The sequence below is a fragment of the Hemitrygon akajei genome, chromosome 5 (assembly GCF_048418815.1).
Source record: "Hemitrygon akajei chromosome 5, sHemAka1.3, whole genome shotgun sequence".
Taxonomy (NCBI): Eukaryota; Metazoa; Chordata; class Chondrichthyes; order Myliobatiformes; family Dasyatidae; genus Hemitrygon; species Hemitrygon akajei.
This window is the reverse complement of record NC_133128.1, coordinates 98,006,402-98,018,919: the sequence shown is the minus strand read 5'-3', so window position 1 is coordinate 98,018,919 and position 12,518 is coordinate 98,006,402. Positions and strand designations below refer to the sequence as shown.

General features: G+C 44.1%; 1 protein-coding gene and 1 long non-coding RNA gene across 3 annotated transcripts in view; both read right to left on the bottom strand.

The window, feature by feature from the left end:
- The window catches only part of adcy5 (adenylate cyclase 5), a 416,408-nt gene that overhangs the window by 378,903 nt on the left and 24,987 nt on the right, over positions 1 to 12,518 (bottom strand). The window lies entirely within an intron of this gene.
- LOC140728027 (uncharacterized) overlaps positions 1 to 12,518 on the bottom strand; it is a 69,694-nt gene that overhangs the window by 46,097 nt on the left and 11,079 nt on the right. Inside the window, exons 2-3 of one of the 2 annotated variants that reach the window (XR_012098989.1) lie at positions 7,359 to 7,610; positions 4,695 to 4,886 (exon numbers count right to left, since the gene is read on the bottom strand). This is a non-coding gene — a long non-coding RNA (uncharacterized lncRNA). Of the gene's footprint in view, positions 1 to 4,694; positions 4,887 to 7,358; positions 9,840 to 12,518 lie in introns of those variants that run through there. The other variant, XR_012098988.1, reaches the window with a different exon arrangement.

Sequence of the window (12,518 nt, the reverse complement as noted above, 5' to 3'; positions counted from 1 at the left end):
AACTGTAAGTTTGCGATTTACATGTGATGAATAAATGAATCCAAATCTGAAACTGAAACTGTAATGGGCCAATAGAACTACACACAATATTCCTGGTGCAGTGGAAAGGTCAATGTAGCAAGCTGAACTTCTGGACAATTGACAGAAGGGACTGGATGGTGCTTGCGCACCTGGCCAAACCTGACCAGAAGCAGAACACCTCAGGGTGCTAAGAACCTGACGTCTGGAGACTTGTGAACGTCTCCAAGCTCTCCCCCATGCCCTGGATGGCAGAGAAGCCCCTGATTCTTGACTATTACAGCTGACCACCAGAGTTCAAGACACTGAGATCTTCTCTGTCACGTGGAAAGCTGATGAGCAAAGGATTATGGGAACAGGACAAGGCCATTCTGCCCCTCCAGCTTTGAACTGATTTGGTATGTCATCAAAGACCAGCAAATTTCTACAAATGTACGGTGGAGATCATTCTGACTGGTTAAATCACAGCCTTGTATGGAGTCTCCAATGCACAAGACCAAAAGAGGGTGCAGAGTGTTTGTCATGAAAGACCCTCACTGTCAGGGAAATGCCTTCTACTCATCATTACCTCAGGGACAAAGGACAGGGAGCCTGAAGAGCCATGCACTCAAAGTTTTAGAAACAGACCTTTCCCCTCTGCCTTCAAATTTCTGAACTGTCCATGAACACTTCTTTTGCACTATTTATTTTATTCTTTACTGCAGCTTACAGTAATTTTAGTATCTTGCAATGTACTGCTGCCACAAAACAACATGTCAGTGTTTATGTCTAAACACTATACTCTGCACAGTCATGGGACAGAAGTCAGAACCGGCCCTGATGAAGGGTCTCAAATCGCAATATGTTTTTTTTTTATGAAAGCCAGCAAGAAAAATGAATCTCAAGGTAGTATATGGTGACACACAGTATACCTACTTGGATAATAATGTACTTGGAACATAGAGATGAGGGGTGACAGAGGTGTGTAACCCGAGGGGCACAGACTGGGTGAACGCACACAGTCCTTTCTCAGGACTGGGGGATCAACAACTAAAGGACAGATGTTTAAGGTGAGAGAGCAGAAATTCAATAAGAGCTTGAGGGTAACTTTATTTTTACACAAATGTTGGTATCTATATGGAATGGCTGCCAGCAGAGAAGGCACAATAACAACTTTTAGCAAAAGACTGGTGGACGGATACATGGATTGGAAAGGTTTATGTCAGGGGCCAAACGTGTTCATTTCAGAGGGTTGAAAGTGCCCACATACAAAATGCTCTAGTAGGAACTTTCAGACCTTTGCAATACATTGAAAATCAATAAGTTAGATGCAGGGAGGGTGTTTCCCCTCACTGAGGATTTGAAGACCAGGGCAGCAATTTACAAATAAAAGTAATAGGTCTGAGAGAAGGTAGAATGTCCTCACTCAGAGGGTAACAGACATCTGGGAATTCTGTATCCTAGAGACCTGTAGAGGGTTAGTCAGTGAGCAATTTATTTACTTACTTATTGAGATACAGGGTGGAGTAGGCTTCAGTCCTTTGAGCTGCACCACCCAGAAATCCCCAGATTTAAGCCCAGCCTAATCACTGGACAATTTACAATGACAATTAATCTACCAACTGGTACTCTGGGAGGAAACCAACATAGTCACTTGGAGAAGGTGATTCCTTACAAGCAGCAGCAAGAATTGAACCTAGGCAGCTGGTACTGTTAGGCGTTGTGCTAACCAATATGCTGGGATGGGGCATCTTTATCAGCATGGACAAAATGGGCTGAAGAGCCTGTTTCCATGCTGTATAACTCTCTGATTCTATAACCGCCTCAATGATCTAGCCAACATCTCCAACCATCAAGTAATTCCATCCAATCAGCCAACTCCTTCCCCAGTAGATCAGCTTGAACAAGGATGAACAAAGGTGACTCAAAATCCTATTCAGTTCCCTTCTCCCACAGTCAGTTTCCTCCAAGATGTAATACAACCAGTTTTGCAATCTTAACACTATCCTGATGTTTGTTTCTTCATTATCCCTGTGAATCTTAGAATCTCTAATCCAATATCCAGCTGTTAACAAACTCTTGAATGGACCTCACATACTCTTGATCTCCCAATCTACCTTGTGCTTTGTCCACCCGCACTCTACTTTCTCTGTGAAGTGCAACCATATATTTTGCAGAGTCACACACACAAAATGCTGGAGAACTTCAGCAGGTTAGGCAGCATCCATGGAGGGAATAAACAGTCGACATTTCTGGCCAAGACCCTTCATCAGAATGGAAGAGGGGGAAGAAAGAATAAGGAGGTAGGGTGAGGGAAGGAGTGCAAGCTGGCAGGTAATAGGTGAAGGGTGAGGGAGGATTGAAGTGAGGAGCTGGGAGGTGATAGGTGAAGGGTGAGGGAGGAGTGAAGTGAGGAGCTGGGAGGTGATAGATGCAGGGTGAGGGAGGAGTGAAGTGAAGAGCTGGGAGGTGATAGTGAAGGGTGAGGGAGGAGTGAAGTGAGGAGCTGGGAGGTGATAGGTGAAGGGTGAGGGAGGAGTGAAGTGAGGAGCTGGGAGGTGATAGGTGAAGGGTGAGGGAGGATTGAAGTGAGGAGCTGGGAGGTGATAGGTGAAGGATGAAGGAGGATTGAAGTGAGGAGCTGGGAGGTGATAGGTGAAGGATGAAGGAGGATTGAAGTGAGGAGCTGGGAGGTGATAGGTGAAGGGTGAGGGAGGATTGAAGTGAGGAGCTGGGAGGTGATAGGTGAAGGATGAAGGAGGATTGAAGTGAGGAGCTGGGAGGTGATAGGTGAAGGATGAAGGAGGATTGAAGTGAGGAGCTGGGAGGTGATAGGTGAAGGGTGAGGGTGAAGTGAGGAGCTGGGAGATGATAGGCAGAAAAGGCAAAGGGCTGAAGGAGGAGGAATCTGATGGGCATTTTTTTCTTTTTACTTTAATCTAATTATGAATGAATAATCAGTTCCTTGAGATTGTCATAGTCAGCGTGGGGGGGGGGGGGGGAATGGGGATAAACCTCCACTGCCTCATGGCTACACTCACTCACGGGGGAGGTTTCAGGTGTAAATGCCGAGGAAAAATCCAGAGTTACATTGAGTTCAACACTGACTGGCAACTGCAGCGACACTGCTGGTGCCAAACTGTATCGGTCTCTGCCATTCCTTTGGATTCATCAGCTGTGTTGAGAGGGGGAGCTTTCTGCATGGACAACAGCTTGCTCTCCACATCGTACTGCCCTGGGTTGCATACTGGCTTGGTATCAATTTCGACAACTGGAATGCAACATCCGTGGCTGATGCCTCCCAACAGAGGGCCACACAAAGAAAAGTTTTTCACTTAACACAGTACATATGACAATATATCAACAACAAAACAAACAGCACAGTAACATTTCAGAAGGTACTTCCATATTAGTTGTTTAAAGGTTATGCTCAGAACATACTGGTGCAAAGCTACTCTGCTATCATAGAGAGCATCCTCACATCAGCCATTACTGTCTGGTTTGGTGCAGCATCCTCTCTCAATAAATAAAAACTACAGCAAACGGTCAGGTCAGCAGAAAAGGTCACTGGCTGCAGTCTGTATCATTGCAGGATGTATGCATCCAGGACAAAGAAGTGGGCAGGAGAAAAGGACTGCGGACACTACCAACACAGCAAACTTCCTTTTCCAAAAACTCCTTTCTGGAAAGTGCTAAAGGCCTAGCAATACAAAAACTTCACACCATCTTAAAAATTTCATTCCCCAGGCAGTTCATCAGAGAAGCCATTCTAGTTACCCTCCCCCATTCCCTCCATCTATTACCCTGTCACTGCACTGCAAACCCTTTAAACCACTCTGTATAATTCTATGTGCACTGCAAGTACATGCTGGCATTTATGAACATTTTACTCCATATCCATACTTACAACATTAGTTTTACTTAATTATTACTTTATACTGTTGTTTTTAGTTGCACATCATGCAACACACTACATCAAATTCCTCATTATGTGTAAATGTATAGGGCAAATAAAGTTGATCGTTGAGAAACCAATAACTTCATGAACCATCAAGGATGCAATGCTAAAGGCTTTACAGAGCACTGGTCAGACCCCACTTGCAGCACTGTGAGCAGCTTTGGATCCAGTACCTCAGAAAGAATGCGCTGGCATTGGAGAGAGTCCAGAGGAGATTCAGGAGAATTATCTCGGGAATAAAAAGGGTTAACATATCAGGAGTGTTTGATGGCTCTGGGCCAGTATTCACTGGAATTTAGAAGAATGAGGGGAGATCTCATTGAAACTTACGGAATATTGAAAGGCCTAGACACAGTAGCGTGGATGTGGACAAACTGTTTTCAATAGTTGAGCACTCTAGAATCAGAGTGCAGAACCTCAGAATACGAGGATTTCCCTTTTGAATAGAGATGAGGAAGAATTTCTTTAGCTGAAATGGTGAATCTGTGAAAGTCATTGCCACAGACAGCTGTGGAGTTCAAGGCATTAAAGCACAGGTTGATAGGGTTTCAATTATAAAGGGTGTCAAAGGTTACAGGGAGAAGGCAAGAGAATGGGGTCAAGAGGGATAATAAATCAGCCATGATAGAATGGTGGAGCAGTCTTGATGGGCCAAGTGGCCTGATTGTGGCCCTATGTCTTATGGAACCCTTTCACGGAGCTCTCCTTATGTCACCCAGACATAAATGTTCACATTTACCTGCTTCTTCTTAGTTCCTGCCCAGTCAAAGCCACTCTTCCACTATTCTTTGCTGCAGCTTCCACCCAGGGTGACCAGAGATCAGATCGGGAGGTGCCCCAGTTTGATTCCTCAGCAGTTACACTTGGCTGAGAGCCACGATATTCATTGTTAAACTTCTGCCACTCATCCGGATGTTCACACCACCTTTAACTGACCAATCCAAGAATATTAATAATAAATAAAGAGAAAAGAACATACCTATGATGAAATAAAGCCCCTTAAAATATAGGATCTACAGCATTTGGATAGATCAATGACTTTGTGCATGAGAAGATGTGCATGAAAATGGGAATGGATGAGGACTGTTTTGAATGCTCTAGATCTCTACTGCTTGAGTTTACTAGAATGAGAGGTGGGGGGGGGGAGAGAATCTCATTGAAACCTATTGAATATTGAAAGGCTGAGATAGTGGACGTGGAGAGGATGTTTCTGAAAGTGGGGGAATCTAGGACCGAAAAGCACAACCTCAGAATAAAAGGACGTCCCTTTGTAAGAGATGAGGAGGAATTTAGCAAGAGGGTCACGAATCTGTGGAATTTATTGCCACAGACAACTGTGGAGGCCAAGTCATTGGTTATATTTAATGACGAGGTTGATAGATTCTTGATTAGTAAGGGGCTCAAAGGTCATGGGGAGAAGGCTATCCCTTTGTGAATGCAGGTCAACCTTTAAGAGTTTTTTTTTGAAGTAGTAACCAAAAAAGTAGTTGAAGATCGGGCAGTGGATGTTTTTTTATTATTTGGAGTCAGCAAGGCCTTCAATAAAGTCCCATGGAATCCAGACAGTACTAGTTAGGTGGATTCAAAGTTGGTTACAAGGTAGGAAACAGAGGGTGGCAGGTGCAGGTTGTTTATTGGAACAGAGGCCAGTGATTGTGGCATACCACTGGGGTCAGTGTTGTAGCCCTTCTTTTTGTTATTTATACAAGTGATTTGGATGCAAGTCTACAGGGCTGATCATAGATTTGCAGATGACAAAATTAGGAGGTTTTGTTAATAGTGAAGATTATTGTAGATTACAAAGGGGTCTTTATCAGTTAGGGAAGTGGATTGAGAAGTGACAAATGGATTTCAATACAGATAAATGCAGTTTAGAAAGTCAAACCAGTGTACGTCTTATTCTGTAAATGGTAGGGTGCGTAATGGAACAGAGGGAATTCGAAGCACAAATGCAGACATACTTCACAGGTAAACAGGGTGCTGAAAAAGACATTCACCTTGCTGGCCTTCAACAGTCAAAGCACTGAGTACAGGATTTGGGGCATTATGTTGCAGATGTACAAGTTGGTGATAAGGGTGCACTTGGAACGCCGTGTAAAGCTTTGGTTATAGTAAAGATGCGGTTGAAGAGTACAAAAAAGATGATTTACAAGAATGTTGCCAGGATTAGCTGTCCTGTGTAATAGGGAGAGGTTGGCCAGGCTAAGTCTTTACTCCTTGGAGCACAAGAGAATGACTGGGTAACCTTACAGAAAATTACAAGGAGCATAGATAAGGAGGATGGTAACGGTCTTTTCTGCAGGATAGGGAGTCCAAAACTAGGGTGTATAGTTGCAGGGTGAGAGGGGAAAGATTTCAAATGAATCCAGAGGGAAACTTTATCATACAGAGGGTGATGAGTCTATGAAATGAGCCGCCAGAGGAAGTAGTTGAGGCATTCTTATTACTTAAGAAGCACAAGAGAAAATCCGCAGATGCTGGAAATCCGAGCAATACACACAAAATGCTGGAGGCCAGGCAGAGCAGGGAAGTTGCTAGCTGAGAAAGATACAGGGCTGGAGAAGGGGGAGTCTGACAGGAGAACAGGCCATGGAAGAAAGAAAGGAGGGGAGGAGCACCAAAGGGAGAAGATTGGCGGCAAGGAGATAAGGTGAGAGAGGGAAAAAGAGAACGGGGACTGGTAAAGGAGAGGATGGGGGGTGGGGGGGGGGGGGTCATTACCGGAAGTTCGAGAAATTGATGTTCATGCCATCAGTTTGGAGGCTACCCAAGCGGAATACAAGGTGTTGTTCCTCCAACCTGAGTGTGGCCTCATTGTGACAGTAGAGGAGGCCATGGACTGACATATCAAGATGGGAATGGGAAATGGAATTAAAATGGGTGACCACTGTGAGATCCTGGTTCTTCTGGAGGACGGAGCATGGATGCTCAGCGAAACAGTCTCCCGATCTATGTCGGGTCTCACCAATATACAGGAGGCCACACCGAGAGCACCTGACACAGTTTATGACCCCAACTGAAGCACTTAGATAGGCACAAGGACTCACTGGTCTGAAGGGCCTGTATTCGTGCAGCATTGCTCTCTAATTCTTTTAAGGTTCAATACTGCTGGCATTTAATCACCAATCTCAGTATACAATAACATTTACCAAGGTTGTCTTGTGAGGCAACTGGTGAACATTAACAGAGGGCTGATTAGATTACTGCATATTTGATTTTCTTCAAGATACCACAACAATCCTTGCTTGACAATAACGTACCAATGTAATTCAATGGGTACTTTCCATGTCTTTCAAAAATATGCCTCAGGAAAATGAATACAGCAATGCGATCATAGTTTCAGTCTTTAGGTAAAGAACTAATCCAGTTCACATTGTGTCAAGCATAGGTTGGAGCAACTTACCTCTGTTGGAGTTGGGGAACAGGGCCAGCAGTGAACGAAGCTATGCAGTCTCACTGGAGTCCCGACATCAGATAAGACTTGCTGACAGGCAGTTGAATCATGGAGCCTTTCAACACAGGAGTAATTCAGCCCATTGTGGTCATGGCAGCCCTTTCAGAGAGCGATCTCATTTAAATCCCATGGCTCAGCTTTAACCCACAAAGAGCAAATAATTTCTCTTCACATACATGGTGTAACTGTCTTCTAAAGACCCTGGTAACATAGAACATAGAACAGTACAGCACAGAAAAAAACCTCCATGTCCATCATGTGTACACTTAGCATGACAAGAATCTAACAAATCCCACCTGCCTGCACATGATCCCGACTCCCCCCACCCCGCCCTGCCTTTTCACGTTTCTGCCGGATGACAGACTTGATGTCTTTCTGGCCAAGTTTGCAGGCGATACAAAGATAGGAGGAGGGACAGGTAGTGTTGAGGAAGCAGTGAATCTGCAGAAGGGCTTGGACAGATTAGGATAATGGGGAAGAAATGGCAGGTGTAATACAGTGTAGGGAAGTGTATGGTTATGACTTTTGTTTAGAAGAATGAGCAGGGACCTCATTGAAACTTATCAAATATTGAAAGGCCTAGAAAGAGTGAAGAGGATGTTTCCAATAATGGGAGAATCTCAGACTAGCCTCATAATACAAGTATATCCCTTTAGAACAGATGAGAAGGAATTTTTTTGAGGTTGGTGGATCTGTGGAATTTATTGCCACAGATGGCTGTGGAGGCAAACTCATTGGGTAGATAAAGCAGAGGTTGATAGGTTCTTGATTGGTTGTCAGTTATCTGGAGAAGGCAGGATTGAATGGGAAAATAAATCAGCCATGATGGAATGGCAAGCCAACTCAAAGGGCTGAATGGCTTAAATCTGCTCCTTTGTCTTATGGTCTTTTAAACATTGCTACAGTATCTGCATCCATTATCTTCCCTGGCACCCTCCACCTTCTGTGTTGAAAAAACCTCATAAATCTCCTTCAAACTCCCCCCACCGCACCCCAACTTTTATCGTAAGTGTATATCCTCTAGTCTGTGTGACTCATTCATAGGAAAAACACTGACTACCTACTCTAGCCAAGCATCTCAGAAATAGAAAAAATCTATTACTGTAGATCAAAAAAACAAGAGAAAGTCTCAGTGTCTGTGAATAAAGAAATTCATTAACATTTTAAGTCAAGGACTCTTCCTCAGAAATGCGTGTGGGGGGGTGGGGAAACAGTGGAAAGTTCAAAGCAGTGTAGGGGGAGAAGTGAGGTACAACATAAAAGACCATATGGGAAAGATCTGGTGATAAGAAATACAGAACTGACAGCAAGCGAGGTATGGCATGGCAATGGGTGAGAAAGAAGGATGAGACACAATGAGAAAGCATTCTGCATGGAATTAGAAAATTCAGTGTTCATTCCAGAGGGTTGCAAAGTGCTCAGAGAAATTTCTTTTAAAATGTCTTTTATTTAGGCACAGATATATAGCTAGAGTGCCAAAAATCTTGCACAGTACTATAGTAATGTTTTGTATTGCCCTGTATCGCAGTCACGAGAAAAAGCAAATTGCATGATATATGTGAGTGATGATAAACCTGATTCTGATATGGTTCTCTCTTGTGCATGGAGAGTGGGAACGGGGCAGAGAGGGGAACCATGGTTGGGAAAGGAGGCAGGGAAAAGGGAGGGAGTGGGAAGTACGTGAGAGACATTCTATAATAATCAATAAACCAACTGTTTGGAATCAAATGACATTGCCTGATGTCTCAGGGCTGGGGGCTGGGTGTGTCTGCACCCATGCCACCCTCTGTCCCTGGCACTCCCTCTCTGCCACACCCCTCAGCTCCAACATCCTTTGCTCCCACCAGATTTACAAGTTCACTCTCCACTCCACATTGACAAATATAATGCTGTACAAAATGTCTTAAGCATTCTAGCTATATGCCCAAGACTTTTGCACCATACTGTACTTAGAGATACAGCACTGGCCCTTCTGGCCCAAATAAGCCTGCACTGCTCAATTTATCCCAGGTGGCCAGTTAACCTACTAACTTGTATGTCTCTGGAAACTGGAGCACCAGGAGGAAGGTCACGGGGAGAAGGTACAAACACCTCTCAGACAGCAGCGGGTATTCAAACCGGGTCACTGGTGCTGTAATCACATTGCGCTAACGGCTATGCATCCATGCAATGATGTTGTTCCTCTAGCCCCAAGTTTCAGACCTTAGCAACCCACTGAGAATTACTGAAGGGCTTGGCAAGTTAGATGCAGGGGGGGTGTTTCCCCTCACTGAGAAGTCGAAGACCAGGACAGCAATTTGAGAATAAAGGTAATAGGTCTGAGAGAAGGTAGAATGTCCTCACTCAGAGGGTAACAAACATCTGGGAATTCTGTATCCTAGAGGCCTGTAGAGGTTTAGTCAGCTCATTCAATACTGAGGTCGATATACTTTTGGGCGTATTCCCCCCCAGTTCTCTCCTAATTTAAATCTAACAACTCAAGTTACCAACAACTCCAAGAGGAACACCATATAACCATATAACAATCACAGCACGGAAACAGGCCATTCCAGCCCTCCTAGTCCGTGCCGAACTCTTAATCTCACCTAGTCCCACCTACCCGCACTCAGCCCATAACCCTCCACTCCTTTCCTGTCCATATACCTATCCAATTTTACCTTAAATGACACAACTGAACTGGCCTCTACTACTTCTACAGGAAGCTTATTCCACACAGCTATCACTCTCTGAGTAAAGAAATACCCCCTCGTGTTTCCCTTAAACTTTTGCCCCCTAACTCTCAAATCATGTCCTCTCGTTTGAATCTCCCCTACTCTCAATGGAAACAGCCTATTCACATCAACTCTATCTATCCCTCTCAAAATTTTAAATACCTCGATCAAATCCCCCCTCAACCTTCTACACTCCAATGAATAGAGACCTAACTTGTTCAACCTTTCTCTGTAACTTAAGTGCTGAAACCCAGGTAACATCCTAGTAAATCGTCTCTGCACTCTCTCGAATTTATTGATATCTTTCCTATAATTCGGTGACCAGAACTGTACACAATATTCCAAATTTGGCTTTACCAATGCCTTGTACCATTTTAACATTACATCCCAACTTCTGTACTCAATGCTCTGATTTATAAAGGCCAGTGTTCCAAAAGCCTTCTTCACCACCCTATCTACATGAGACTCCACCTTCAGGAAACTATGCACTGTTATTCCTAGATCTCTCTGTTCCACTGCATTCCTCAATGCCTTACCATTTACTCTGTATGTTCTATTTGGATTATTCCTGCCAAAATGTAGAACCTCACACTTCTCAGAACACACACAAAATTCTGGAGTAACTCAGCAGATCAGGCAGCATCTATGGAGGGCAATAAGCAGGCAATATTTTGGACCAAGACCTTCATCAAGACTGAAAACAAAGAGGGAAGATGGCAGAATAAGAAGGTGGGGAGGAAAAGGAGTACAAGCTGACAAATGATAGATGAGACCAGGTGAGGGAATAGGCAGGTGGGTGGTGCGGGAAATCGATGAAGTGTAAAGCTAGGAGATGATAGGTGCAAGAGGTAAAAGGCTGAAGAAAAAGGAGTTTTCTAAAGAGACAGGAGAGGAGAGTGAACCATGGAAAAAAAAGGAAGCAGGGGTAGCCAGAGGGAAATGATGCGAAGGGGGTAAGAGAGGAGCCAGAATGAGGAATGGAAAAAGAGAGAGGGGAGAAAATACCTGAAGTTAGAGGAAGATGACCAACACATGCACACACACCTCTGAATCAATGTAACTTAGTCAAGGCCTTACTTCAAGTTTTGCGATGGCACAATAGCGTAGTCACATTCCAGAGATGTCTGGGTTAGCAAGTTGTTGGTTACATGGGTGTAATTGGGCAGTGCGGGCTTGTTGGACTGGAAAGGCCTGCTACTGTGCCATATCTCTAAATAAATCAATCGATTAAAATAAGCGAGCAGCAAATAATACTGTAAGAGATAGAAGAAGAATTTGGCCATTTGGTCCATCGAATCTGTTCTACCACACAATCATGGCCAATTTTTAAAAAATGCAATAACCCCCTAGCTAACTATCAGTCTCTGCCTTAAATACATGCAAAGACTTGGTCTTCGCAGCCATCTGTGGCAATGAACTCCACTGGTTCACCGCTGTCTGATTTTAGAATTCCAGATCACGCAAAACAGACGAACAATCAAGTTATGCGTTGGAGACACAAGAGATGACAGATGCTATCATCAGGAGCAACAACCAACCTGCTGGAGGAACTCAGCAGGACAAGCAGCATCTGTGGGGGGAAAGGAACTGTCGACAATTCTGACTGAGACCCCTGCATCAGTTAACAGCTGCCCTTGGATTATGCATTAACTCAAACTGTGTGCAGCTATGTTCTCAGCTGCAGCGTGACAACCATTTTCCCATTTCTACCTGACCTGTCCTTGAACCTTGAAAACCTTGAACCATTAATATGATTACTTGTTCAATGTCATTATGTTCTAAAACCATCATTGTATCTCTGCAGAGAATGATACACACACAAAAAAAAATAGGCCCTTCCAGCCCTTCAAGGCTCAACGTCCAGTAACCCCCAACTTAACCCTAGCCTAATCACAGGACAATTTACAATGACCAATTAACCTACCACCCGGTCGGTACGCCTTTGGAATGTGGGAGGAAACCGGAGCACCCGGAGGAAACCCACATGGTCACAGGAGAATCTATAAACTCCTTACAGGCAGCGGTGGGAATTGAACCTGGGGGGGGGGGGGGGGGTGTGTGTGTGTGTGTGTGTGTGTGTGTGTGTGTGTGTGTGTGTGTGTGTGTGTGTGTGTGTGTGTGTGTGTGTGTGTGTGTGTGTGTGTGTGTGTGTGTGTGTGTACACATATATCATTCTCTGCAGAGATACAATGACACACACACACATTATATATAAAATACATAAAAATGCGAGATATTATAACTGATTCAGAAATCGAAAAGCAGGGATCAGACAGCACCTGTGGAGATACAAAAAATAATATTTCACAAGGACAGGATGGCTACCTGAATTAATGGTTCAATGAATTGATGGCTACATGAATGTCAGATCAAGGACAAAGGCAGCAGGTGCTGGGGA